This window comes from Phasianus colchicus, chromosome 1 (genome assembly GCF_987193195.1).
Source record: "Phasianus colchicus chromosome 1, bPhaCol1.hap1.1, whole genome shotgun sequence".
In the NCBI taxonomy this organism is placed as follows: domain Eukaryota; kingdom Metazoa; phylum Chordata; class Aves; order Galliformes; family Phasianidae; genus Phasianus; species Phasianus colchicus.
Window position 1 is genome coordinate 68386124 of NC_143436.1, and position 12744 is coordinate 68398867.

The following is a 12744-nucleotide window of genomic DNA, read 5'->3' on the forward strand; positions in this document are numbered from 1 at the left end:
GAATGCACAAAAGCAGAATGAATGTTTTGTGACAACTCTTTCTGCTAGGAAATGTGACTGCACTGAAAATATCTATTCATATGTTTTTGTTTTCTAATGAACTCAGCATTTAAAAATCTCTGGAATGCACTACTAAAGATAGCTGAGTATTTAGAATATGATAGCATATACTTTTTGGCAGATTTCATCAAGATCTCATAATGTTTCCTAACGCTCTGGTGTGACTGACAGGAATTTCTCCTATTAGCACAGAATTTCTCCCCCTCCAACAGTTTCCTATCAACATGAAATGCAAGCTGCAACTTCAGTTTGAATGCCACAGCAAACAAGCTGATGAGGCTGCCATTTTTTATTTTTAAGGTATAATTCAAGTGCAGCTTTATATCCCTGTAGTAAGGATCTCTTTCCACAGGATGTAAGAAATCAGCTATTGATTTGGGTTTCTCATATTTTTACGAGAAAAATGGGAAAGGGAGAAGTTTAGAAAGCTGTTATTTAAAGAGCAGATAAACTTTGCTTTTTATTCCTTTAATGATTATAAGGATATCTTTATATTATATTAAAATGTAGTACCCCATACTAAAGTGTACACATCCAATAACACTGTTAACATTCCAGCAACCTAGCACCTAGTAAGCTTCCTAACAATTTTGGATATTACAAATGTCATAGCAAAAGCTCAGCATGGCCAAAACTCTGCCTGACTCAAGACTAAAAATGAGGAAAATTAGGATAATTTCCTAAATTATCATAACAATTAGGTTGGAAATCATTAAAGTTGGAAAAGACCTCTAAGATCACCTAGTTCAATCATCCACCTACCACCAATATCTCCCACTAAACCATGTCTGTGAGGAGTACCACATCTGCCCTTTCTTAAACATCTCCAGGGACAGTGATCCTGGGTCCCCTGGGCAGCCTGTTCCAATGTCTCACCACTCTTTCTGAGAAATTCTCTCTAATATCCAACCTGAATCTCCCCTGGTGCAACTTGAGGCCTCTCCCTCTTGTCTTGTTGCTAGTAACCTGGCAGAAGAGGCCAACATCCATCTTGCCACAATCTCCTTTCAAATCAGAAATAAAATCTATACCTGCTATATCAAGTAGATTTTTTTATACACTTCAAGTGGAACATGAATCTGCATTTTTTGCACATTTTCACAAAACCAGAGAATCAGTCAGACTAGAAGGTATCATGGGGGTCCAGCCTCTGCACAAAGCAGGATCAACAGTGATTTAAGACCAAGTTGCACTGGGCCTTCCAGTTGGGGCTGAGATGTCTCCAAAGACAAATATTCACAAGATCTCTGGAAAACCTGGTCTTGTCATAATAGTGACTTTTTTCCTTTACGTCAGAACTTTATTGTTGTCAAGTTATAACCATTGTCTCTTGGTCTCCTTCTAGACACTTGTATAAGGAGCATGATTCTGTTATCTGCATAACCTCTCTCTAGCACCAGGGAGGCTGATACTATTTCCCTGAAGCCACCACTTCTCCTGGCTGAAGAATCCCTTCTCACAGATCAAGTGCTCCAACTCCCAACCATCCCTGTCCTCCACTGCACTCCTGATTTCTCAACATCTTTCACTTTAATAAGTAGTTTTTCTTCTGCAACCATTAAAAATAGTTTCTGAAGTATTAAGAGTTACAATTAAATTCTGCTGCCTTAAGGTTCTCAATTCCCAAGACACTCCTGGTCAAAAGCTTTCCAAAGGTCACCTACAGATTTATGTCTCACAGGAGCTTACTATTTTCCATTGATTCCTCAGCAAGGTGTTGCATGATAATACAGGAGGCAATCAGAAGCACAGGAGTTCAAGAAAATGTGAAGTCGTAACTGACTAAGCTGGTAAAAAAATGTATAAAGTGAGGCTGTGCATTTCTAGTGCCTTGTTTCCCATACCAGTCAGCTGAAAGGCTTCATAATACTTCAGGACACTGTTTTTGAAAGCTTAAATAATAACAAGTTTTTTTTAATATGGGTTTATGAAGACATACGCCATCTCTCTGTTTTAAAAGAAGTCTCATAATGGTTCATCACAAAGATTGAGTGCCTTTTGCTCTGCAGTAAGAAGATGAAATTTGAGTGGCTATGTTCTAGTGTGCAAGACATGTCCTGTGATATCCCTGGAAAAACTACCTGGTTCTCGCTGCATTCAAGCCTCACTCAGCAAGACTCAGCACTTTTGGGCCACCCTGGGTTTTTCTGTGCATTGAATATACCTAGGACTCTCACTCCTGTGTCTGTGTTTCTCCTGTGGCACTAAAGAGAACCACTGGCTGCAAGATCATCCCACTTGTACTGCTGTGCCATTTGAATGGCACAAAGACTGAAAGAAGTGGACTTCCCAGGATGGACAAAAGGCAAAACTTTGGAGGATGGAAACAGTGGCAGTAGATGAAGCAATTTAGGACAAAGCTGAGGAACACTATGCCTTTAGATGGGAATAAGAGGTATTTGTGCATGGAGGATGGAAATGCAATCAAACTGTGGAATGAAACAGTAGACAATACACACAATGTGTACTGAAGGAGTAGGAATCAAGATGGGAACACAGGACTGTTTTTTTGGATTTGTCCACTTCCCCATGGTTGTTTAGTTGAAAATGTGCATCTATTCCACATATTCCCACTTATCCAAGACAACAGAACTCCTAGATCCTGAGAGAGACTGGGAACAAGTGATCAAGGATGTAAAGATGGGTAAAAACTGAAACTGGGAAAAGTGCTATCAGAAGCTACTGTCAAGGCTCAGGAGACACAGATTCTCCTGAAGTCTATTTCATCTGTAATAGGAGCCTGGGAGCCAGAGCTGATCAATGAATAAGCTATTGGAACCTACCTATGACACTCAGTGCCAGCCCATGCCTCCTCCAGCACCTGCTCAGATTACATGACAGTCTACTACTGCTGATTCTTACATATTCAAGCAGCATAGCCCATACTGTGCATCCAGAGCCCTGCTGGTAAAAGAAGTGATGAAAGAGCACACGCAGATTTTTCTCTAGTTAATGTTTTTTATGAACCTAGGAAAAAAAGGTTGGCAAAAATTTGAAAAATGCATGATGAGATCCCTATTTTTATGCAAAGGTGTTAATACATTCAAGGAAAGTTATATCACCTCTTTAATTGTTGTTGTTTTTGTTGTTGTGAAAGAAATATCTATAAAAGATAAAACTTAAATGCATCAGGAGTAACATGAATGAGTGGGATTCTCAGAGCAAAATGAGCAGTCTTATATGACATCTGCTTTGCTGAGAACTGTTGAAAAAAAAAGCATTGAGTATTCTAAGCAAATTCATCACACGTTTCCCAGTAGGAGAAATCCAGCAATGCATTCAGGCTCCTGTGTTAAAATTTTTATATCTCAAAGAAAAATGATGTAACACTATGTAGCACATATAGTTCATCTCACCTAACTTTGGTCAACTATCCTTAAAGAAGCTGTTTGAATTCCCTTTCCTGCAACTGAGGATGAAAAAAAAATGTCTTCGATATATTAAGCAAATGAATGAATAAATGAAAAATAAATAAAAAGTTTGAATTAATCAGTCCTTAAAATGGCCAACTGATTATAAAGGAAATGAATGTGAATAACTGAAATGTAGCTGCTTTAGACTAGGTGAGATATTTTATTGCTAAACTGCTCTGGAACACCTTTTGGTTCCTCTATTTTACTGTTTGATTTCCCAGAGAGATCACCACATTAAGCTTGAAAATGTATTTTAAAATTATTGCAGAATTTCTTTAGAATCACACATCCACCTACCGTTTATAAGGTAAGCTATGAGTAGAAAAGATGACAAAAATCCTGTTGGCTGAGAACCTCAAAAATTAAGTTGAAAAATAGAAACAGCAGGGAAAAGCAATTCTTGTAGAGGCATCAAAATGTTCGGAGAAAAATTTTGCTACTTGTAGAAAAAAACAAGATTATCTGGAAGTGCATGATCTTGTCCTTTCATCAGATGGCAAAGTACCAGTAAGGTACAGAGAGGCTGTGAAAATTAAGATGTTCATGGGAAAGTAAAATCCAATAAAATACACCAACCACTCTATGAAGTAAATGCAGTAACTAAGCAAAGAATTATTAGAAGTCTTTACCAGAATCTTTTACTCCCCTGCAAGATTTTAGATACAAACCTGACCTCTCAACATGTGCAAAGGAAGACAAAATCAGCAAGACAGAGTAAAATAGCAAGGTATCCAGAGAAAAACAACTTTTAGACTCTGGCAATGCTGAAGAGTGTGAAAATGTGCTACCAAATAGGGTATGTGTCACAAAGGATGTGAATCCCATATCAGAAACATTTATCCTTGAAAAGGAATTTGCGTTAGTTCTATAAATGGAGATTTTTTTTTTTCTGAGCCTGAGCTGACAACCATATAGGAGCAGAAAGCCACAAATGCCAAAATGAGTGCAGGGAACCTGAACAGAAGACACTTTCAAGGTCATCCAACTAGCAAAGGAGAAATAGCGAGGCTAAAACATCTTTTCCATTGACAAGTTCAGTCACACAATTTATTTAACTGAACTTAACAAATAAGAAATATACTTTAATAAACGAGCTTGTGAGTTAATGAACCAACGTATTCTATTCATAGATAGAACTGTTTGGCTGAGATTGCTAAGCTGTGAAACTTTTCTTCAACTCATGTATCAGATGCCTATATTTTCAAACCAGGTATTATTGCAGTTTCTCCTAATATTTAAAAGCCTGTGGTTTTCCACACAGCGATAGCTTAAAATTTCCAAAATCTGTTCTTTTGGTTTTTTTCTTTCATTCTGATTTGTGATGCTTTCTTCTCATAGAAAAAGAATATTCTTTCTGCTCTGTTTTACCTCACTATCTCATGGCCTTACTTTTCCCTAATTCATCTTTTTTTTTTTTTAATAATGTAGCCCTTAGTGCACTTGCGTACAGTGATATTTTACTGCAGTTTGCCTTTCAGACAAGTTTTTACAGTCTTCTCGGAAAGCCTTACCCTTACAGATTTTAATTCAACAACATGTTTCTGATCAGGGTGACTTGACTGAAGAATAACCTTTTGGTGGACACAGATACACTGCGCTCAAATGTTGTTTCTAAGTGGAGCTCGTCTTGTGTGCCCTAGGTAGTAACAGTTCAGTCCTAAGTTTCCCAGCTTTGGATGGCCTTTTTCACAGGGTAACTCCTGAGAGTCCTAAAACCTGGGATGATCATTATGGCAGTGTCAGTAACCTACCATCACTCACAAGGTTGTTTGGTTTCCTTTCCACCTTCTCCCAGAGTGCCTTGAATTTAAATGGGAACATACAACCTTGTCCTCAGTGCTTCAAGATAGAGAGTGACAGAAATACATCCAGGCTGCATCTCCCCGTTACTGGTGCCACTTCAAAGAGTCCTTCAGAGGTCATCCTACAGGAAATACACACACAAATACACACCTGCTACAGAGAGGAAAAACTTCAAGCAAATGTGAAAAAAGGGGGACAGAAGATGCCTTTCTCTAACTTTAGAAATGTTAACCCCATTGCAAATTCAGCATCCACACAGGAAAATCCAACTGCCAGCTTACTTCTGTGCCAGATGTAGAAAGTCTCTTAGGCTTTTCTCTTCAATTTAAGAGAGTGCTAGCACCAGCCAGGAGACAGTGCCAGATGCAGCAAGTTTTAAAGCAAACTAATGGTGTTGGATAGTCTCCTGCTCTAATCTCAATTTAAATTAGTAACTAGAGGCAACACACTGGGAGCTTTTCTAGTCTACTTCCTCAATAAGTAAATCAAATCTCAAATAAAATATTCAACATATGGAGGCTGAGTACAGAATGCTGCAAGTTTGAACACAGCCCTTAGCGCACACTGAGGAAGCACTTTTCCTAAGATGCTGGAAATGTAAGCAGCTCAGTTTGACACCATGTCCAATTTTATTTGTTTTGGAATATATACTGTTCTGGAGGCATGCAAAAACATCCAGGGTGCTGTGGAGGATTTTGCTTCTACTTCTCCCTTCTCTTCTTTTTGATATCTTGCTCCCCACTGTACATGCTGTACCAGCCACTATATGATCCATCCTCTCCTTTTCTGTTGGCTCCATCCCACTATGTCCAAACTGCCAATATCATGACAGGCCCTAAGTCCACAATTCCATAAACCAGAAGTTTTTATCAGAAGGAGTCAGGAACCCCCAGCACTGGCAGCAGTGTCAGCCCTGGCCAACTAAGATGTTTTTAGAATGATATTCTTGGCATATTGTGACATCTTTAACAAAGCTAGCAGTGACAGCTGAAAAGCTGCCAGGTAGATTTGCTCAGAAGGAAATTAGATGGAGTAAGGTGTGGTGGTGAAGAGAAAGGAATATTTCAGGACTTATTTGCATTTTCTCATACATTTTTGTCACCCTTTCTTAACATTTGAGAAGGGAGGAACATTGATTTGAGGGGCATGCCCCCATTCAAGCAAACAACACAGTGTTAACAGATCAGCCCTGTAAAAACATCTTTCCCTGTCTAACCTGACAGATCAGTTTGAAATACAAGCCCTGCCTAAATGGTCTGTTAAGCTCATCAACAAGGTCAAAATGTACAAATGAAGTTTCAGAGAGATTCAGAGAGATCTGGGTTTCCTATCAAGGTCTTCTACTGACCAGGTGCTCAGCTTCAGACAAATACTTCTAATGCTTTGTGCAAGTAAAGCCAGATGTCTATCAGATTAAATCTCTATTATACCTTAAAACAATATATTCAGCTCCAGTGCCTAAAGACCCTCATACTGCAACATCTTTCTGAAATTCTGAGGTGCTCTGTATTTTTACATATTTTAAACATATTTTTATGTTTAGTCCTAAGGAGACATATCCATAAAACCATTCACTTCAGCTCCTGCTTTTTGTATATAAATGTGGAAAATAATAGCTTTTCTCTCTCAGATACTGAGGACTGCAGCTTTTTAATGTTTGTGAAATCCTTTGTGGTTCTTATGTGGGTGCTCTGTTACTCTACCAGTCAAAATAGCTGACTCTCACTGCTACTATGGTTAAATTTCTCTGGCATAAGCAAAGGCAATCACACAAATTAAGATGAAAAACTAGAGTCTTATTTCAAATAAGGAAACAAGTATAACTTCTTGAAGAATATCAAATGTCCTCTTGGTAAAAAAGGCAAACAAAATTAAAACCCTCTTTGCACTCCAATCTCTCCTCACATTCCCTGGTTGCAGCTGGTTCTCCACATCAAGAAGACATTCAAAGAAGTTTTCATCACGAAAGTTATTCAGATTCTTATACTCACATTTATGACTACAGGGAAACTGAACCAAGAGATTCTTTTTGCTGTGGGATTCATTTCTGTATATCCTATGCAGCCCATAAAGCCCAAAATACAGGCTTTGGTTTTACACCTTTTTTTCCTTTATTGTGTCTACCAGCAAGGATCTCTCTTTCAGGCAGAAAAAATAGGGGTATCAAGGAACCCCTGTGTGTTTCTCCCTGACATCAACTCAGCACAACTTTGTTCTGTAAAGTAAAGGGAAATGTTTTTCCCTTTAAATGGTTTTACCTGTGGAAAGCACTGCTTCATGTACCATTTGCTTTTTAGGCCAAGCATGAATTGCAAGCATGGTTATAGCACAGCTGTGTCTGCAAAGCACACTTCTTTTCTCTAGGAGCTGGGGGCCCGGTATAGAGGACATGGCTATTCATACAACAGCATCTTTTCCAGTTTCTGATCACACTGGAGAACAGTTAAGGACCTCTTGACTTCTCACACAAGATTTAGATCCAATGAGTGCAGCACTGTCAAGGATATCTACATTACATATCCTCTATTTCTGTACCACTACTACAGGAAAGACACACAAGAGCAGAATTCAGCTATTCTCTTTCAACAAGCATTATCACCTCATTGCATACATCTTTGATTACTGACCAGCAGAGACCTGTGAGGAAGACTCTGGGCCCCACTATAGAGCCTGTCGAGGACAATCTGGATTATCTTGTGCTCTCTGACCAAGGAGATGCCCTCATTTTATCATGGTCCACAGTAGTATTAGGTGGGCCTCCCTGCCACGTGCCACTTCCACCCCACGGCCCTGGCAGGATGCACGCAGTGCCTGGCCTCTGTCTGGAGGAGCTCAGGAAGGAAAAAGAAGGCTCTGTGAGAGGGAAAACACCCAACAAAAGAGGATGAAATGGAGCAATTAGCGTCTTCCTATGCAATCTCTAGCAAGCTGCCAAGCCTTCTTGCCACAGCACTACAGACAAACAATTGCCTTTTTCAGCTGTAACACTTTTCACAGTCCAGGACAGCAAGTGCTGCTAATTCCTAGCTGCCTTTTAGGAGTTTGCATGCATGTGCTGCTCTATTTAGAGGCCAAGGAAAAAATAGCTTTAGCACTCACCAGATGTACAGATAGAAAATGTTTGTTGCAGTACTGCTGGCATTCAGCATATGGTTACCCTGATTTATTTCTGTTAAAACAGAAGCCAGTGTTTCTTCACACTGAATCTTGCCGTGGTAAAAATAGGGGGCAGTCTGTGTCCTGGAGAACTTAATTCAGTGATAAAGATGACATTTTGTCATTGCCCTTTTCCATCATTTCTGGATACAAGCACTTGAATGAAAGGAAGCCAAAGTATTGTGCATTATACCTCTTGCGTTTCATTTCCTAGGAAATAAGCGGTGAGTGTTGTTTATGCATCCTGACAATGAGACCTGCTTTACAGCAACAGACCGTCCATTTTTGTGCTTAGACTGATCACGAAAAACATTTAAAAGATTTGCTCAGTAGTGACATACTTCTGCAGTAATTCAGGAACACTGTATTTCTCTTCTGCCCAGATGCATTTCTGTGTTTTTTATCAGATACTTATGGTAGCTGTAGTTTTCAATTGTGTACAGAGGCAGCAAGAGCAAATTACCATAAAATTAGCATGCCCTGCTTCAGACTGTAATTCACATGAGGGGAATGACAAACCCACAAACCCTCTCCAGGCCATTGTGGGATCCCAAAGCCCACCTGCAAGCAGGAACTACATGGGAGAGATGAGGCTATGAGAGGAACCAAGGGACAGAGCTTACCTTGAGATCAGCAAGGTTGGTCATGCCCCAACCAACAAGAATCCATCTGAGCAAAGAGAGGAAAACTGGTGGTGAACTCTGAGGCATTAGCTGCCTGTGTTCATGGCTCAGGAAAACAGACCTGCACCATTCCTGGACCAGGAGACAGAGATGAGGCAGCCTTCTCCCAAGGCAACCTATATCCAAGGGCTCTGTTCCCTTGGGCACCCATTGCAAAAACTCACTGCTCTGACAGGCTGCTGTACTCATGTGTTAGTGCAACATTTCATACCCAGGTAACATGCAAGGGTTGCTTGGTAATTAATAAGGATATTGTCTGAAGCAGCACTTCACCAAGATACCAGGCCAAATGATAATACATTGCCACATATACTCCTGCAGTTTAAACCACACAGCATTACTGTTTGCTTCTTGCCCCTATGAGTTACCATGCAAAGCAAGACAACTGCAGTGTCGTGTCCTTACAGCAGCAGTCTTCCCAATATGTACACTAGGAACACATTCATTGCCTGAGACCAACTGGGATGGAAGACATTATAGAAATAGAGGTTATTAATAATAATGGGACGGTATGTAAAAGTCAGTGACTCATTCATAGTATGTGTCTCACAGTACCAGTTAAGTTATAAAATGGAAACGCAATTACATGCAAGCTGAATATATTTGCCTTATTTTGCAGTGGAGTTTATATTAAACCTTCCCTTTCATGTTTGCATAATAAATGTGAACGGAGCTTTCTATTGCATTCGCACTTGGATGATTGCTCTTGGTTATTTAATAGTGTATGCTTTGTACAGGGGGAGGGAGTAAAATTAAGCTTTTATTATAAAACTGTAGAACAAAATTAAATGCAAATGTTTGCCTGGTGTCGAAAGGTGATTAACATATTTCATGTTAACTCACAGGTGGCACTTCTTATCACTGACGTGAAACTGCTGATACTATTGTTATTGTTATTATTATGGTGTATTTTAGTAACAAAACATGGAACAAAATAGGTGTCCACAGCTCCATGGTGCTGGAGACAGATATGCAGTAGAGATGCAGCCCACTGCCAGTATCCCCCACGATGTGCTGGCAGAATTTGCTATAGGAGATGCTGAGGGTGATGCTCTCCTGCTGGCAGACAGCCATCACAGAGCCTGAGCAGCTCATCAGCTTCTCACCAGCTGTTCAAGAGAGATCAGTGGATCTTATGTGAACTTAATGGTGGTGGTGGATCTCAGGAGATGTGAACTCCTGTCTTCTCATATCTATTTCCAAATCTCCCAAGCTTTGAGACGTGATTCCAGATACAGCTGACTCAGCTGCCAAAATTCCACACAAACAGCGAACAAGAAAACAAAACATACTGGTTTTGTTTTGTTTCACTCTTGCAAAGCAGAGGTGCAGAATTTGTTCTTTATTGAGGGTCAAAAAGATTTTTCGGTCTTTTGGCAGGACCACTTAACAAAAAAAAACACCAAGAAACCAAGAAACCCACCAACAAAGCAACTTCCTCCCACCTCCCCCAGAGAAGAACTGTCACAGTAAAATGCAGAGTAAAGAAGATAGCAGAAGTAAAACATTATATCTGAAAACATGAAAGCTTGTTTCATGTACAAACAAGAAAACTGAAAAAAGGCATATACAATTATAATAAGGTTGGGGGAAGAGAGTATTAAAGAATATGATTCAAACAGTTCGAAATGTATCAAGAAAAAGAAGTGTGAGAGAGACTCGTAGAAGGTCAAGAAACTCAGCAAAACATGAAACTGGCACACTGGAAGCAAAGATCCTTCCAACCGAGTACCCTGCCTCTGTGAATGATAAATAGTGGATAATGTGAAAACCAGGCCAAGAGAAGGACCAGTACTTCATCTCACCCGGCAATCTGCTGCTCAGGGAGTCTCTCTACCAAAACTTGCATCTCCCTCCCTCCAATTTTATACACTTTTCTCATGCATCTTAGTAAACATTTTTTTTTCAAACTTAAAGCACCAAGGATGTGGAGAAGTATGGTAAGTGTGAGGTTTGAGTAACTGGGATTCTTCAAGTATGAGAGAAAAGAAGCAGGTGTGCTGCTAGCAGAGATTCTTTTGCAGTCCCAAACTGCTTGGAGGTGAATGAGTTGTAGTTTCTTGGAACAAAAGAACTAGAGAGCATTAAAAAGAAATAGCACATAAATGTTTTAGAAGAAAGGAAAGGCAGAATTTTTCAAGCCATGAACACATTGGGGAGCTCACTGCCACAGGATGTGCAGCTACACAAAGTATAAATGTGTTCAAAACAGACAAAACTCATGAAAGAAAAACCTGTCAATGACTGCTGGTTATCACACACACTATCTTCGGAAAGTCCTGAAAGCCACTGGTGGCTGAAAGCAAAGAATTTGTGTCCAAGGAAGTTATGTCTTTGTAACTTACCCTGTGTTTATATCATTCCTCTAAGCATGTACTACTGACGCTGGGCTAGAGGGGTGCTTGGTCCTTCCCAGTACTCGCAGGTTTTCTGTATGGGGATAAGACATAAATGGAATATGAAAGAGCTGTGGCATTATGAAATGAGCTAGTGGATTACAGCTAGGTTTGGGATCTATTGTCCATATTCCAATTTTCATGCATGTACACATATTAAAATACCAAGTCAATTCACTTGACTTTGTAAAGTGTGGGCTCACTGCCATTCAGAAAGATATCTTTTGTTAGTAAGACACCATGTTATCAAACACCTTTTATTTGCTCCTTCAACTCATTATGATTTATGCAAGCCCAGTAAAAGCTATCATGCCATTGTTTCCAAAGTGACCCTAATCTCAGTATACAGTTCTTGGTTTTATACAGATGCTAATTAACATAATTTCAGGGCAAAACAGCATGATGTGACTGAAGAAATAAATTTTGCTATGTACATAAAAGAAAAAACTCCACACCCCATACCCGTTGGTTTTTCAGAGTCACAGTTGCACAACATTAATAATATACTCATGATCTTAATAGAAAATAATCCCTTGAAAATTAATTACCACTAGACATTAATAAGCATTTTGTTAATTAAGCCAGTAAGCCAATTAGGCCCAAGGTGAACTTGAGGGCAATTAGCTCCATAAACAATGTGAGCTAGGTCTTAGAAGTGCACTTTAAAGTTTAAAGAGCCTAGTTTTGGAGACTGGATGGCTTGTGGGATTGCTCATTACAGAACAAAGCAACGGCCCAAATCCAGCCCAGGTCAGCAGCAGCCAAGAGCCATTATCAGCCGGCAGCTTATCTGTCTGTGGAGCAGCTGGTCCAGACCTCATGTGAGACCTTACCGACTTGTAATTAATAGCTAGTTTCTCTAAGTAAACTAAATCAGAAAAGCCAGTGAAAAGTAATTCAAAACTACCTCCCAGCAAAGAGCTTTCTCAAATTATAAACCAGGGCACAGTGAAGAAAAAACACTTTATAGCTGATGCCCTTTTATTCCAGGTAAACATCAGGCAGCTAGCTACACACCTTGCTCAGGTCTTTTGCAGACCACAGGCAAAACTTGCAGGAACAAACCAAAATGCAAACCAGCTGCAAGCAATCAGCAGCTTCTCTATTTCCAAAGCCCACAGTGGAACCTATTCCTTTTGAGAAATCTGTGCTCCTCCATACCTAACAAACAGGAAGAAGATGCAGAGCATGCTGCTGGAACAGCTCTTCTGTGGGCACAGCTGCAGGTCTTAC

General features: G+C 39.8%; 1 long non-coding RNA gene across 5 annotated transcripts in view; it reads right to left on the reverse strand.

Moving 5' to 3' along the window:
• LOC149919699 (uncharacterized) overlaps positions 1–12744 on the reverse strand; it is a 104796-nt gene that overhangs the window by 14029 nt on the left and 78023 nt on the right. For 4 of the 5 annotated variants that reach the window (XR_016469309.1, XR_016469308.1, XR_016469304.1 and 1 more), the window contains one exon: positions 11461–11545. The exons of the other annotated variant lie outside the window; for it this stretch is intronic. This is a non-coding gene — a long non-coding RNA (uncharacterized LOC149919699). The remainder of the gene's footprint in view (positions 1–11460; positions 11546–12744) is intronic. 5 annotated transcript variants of the gene reach the window in all.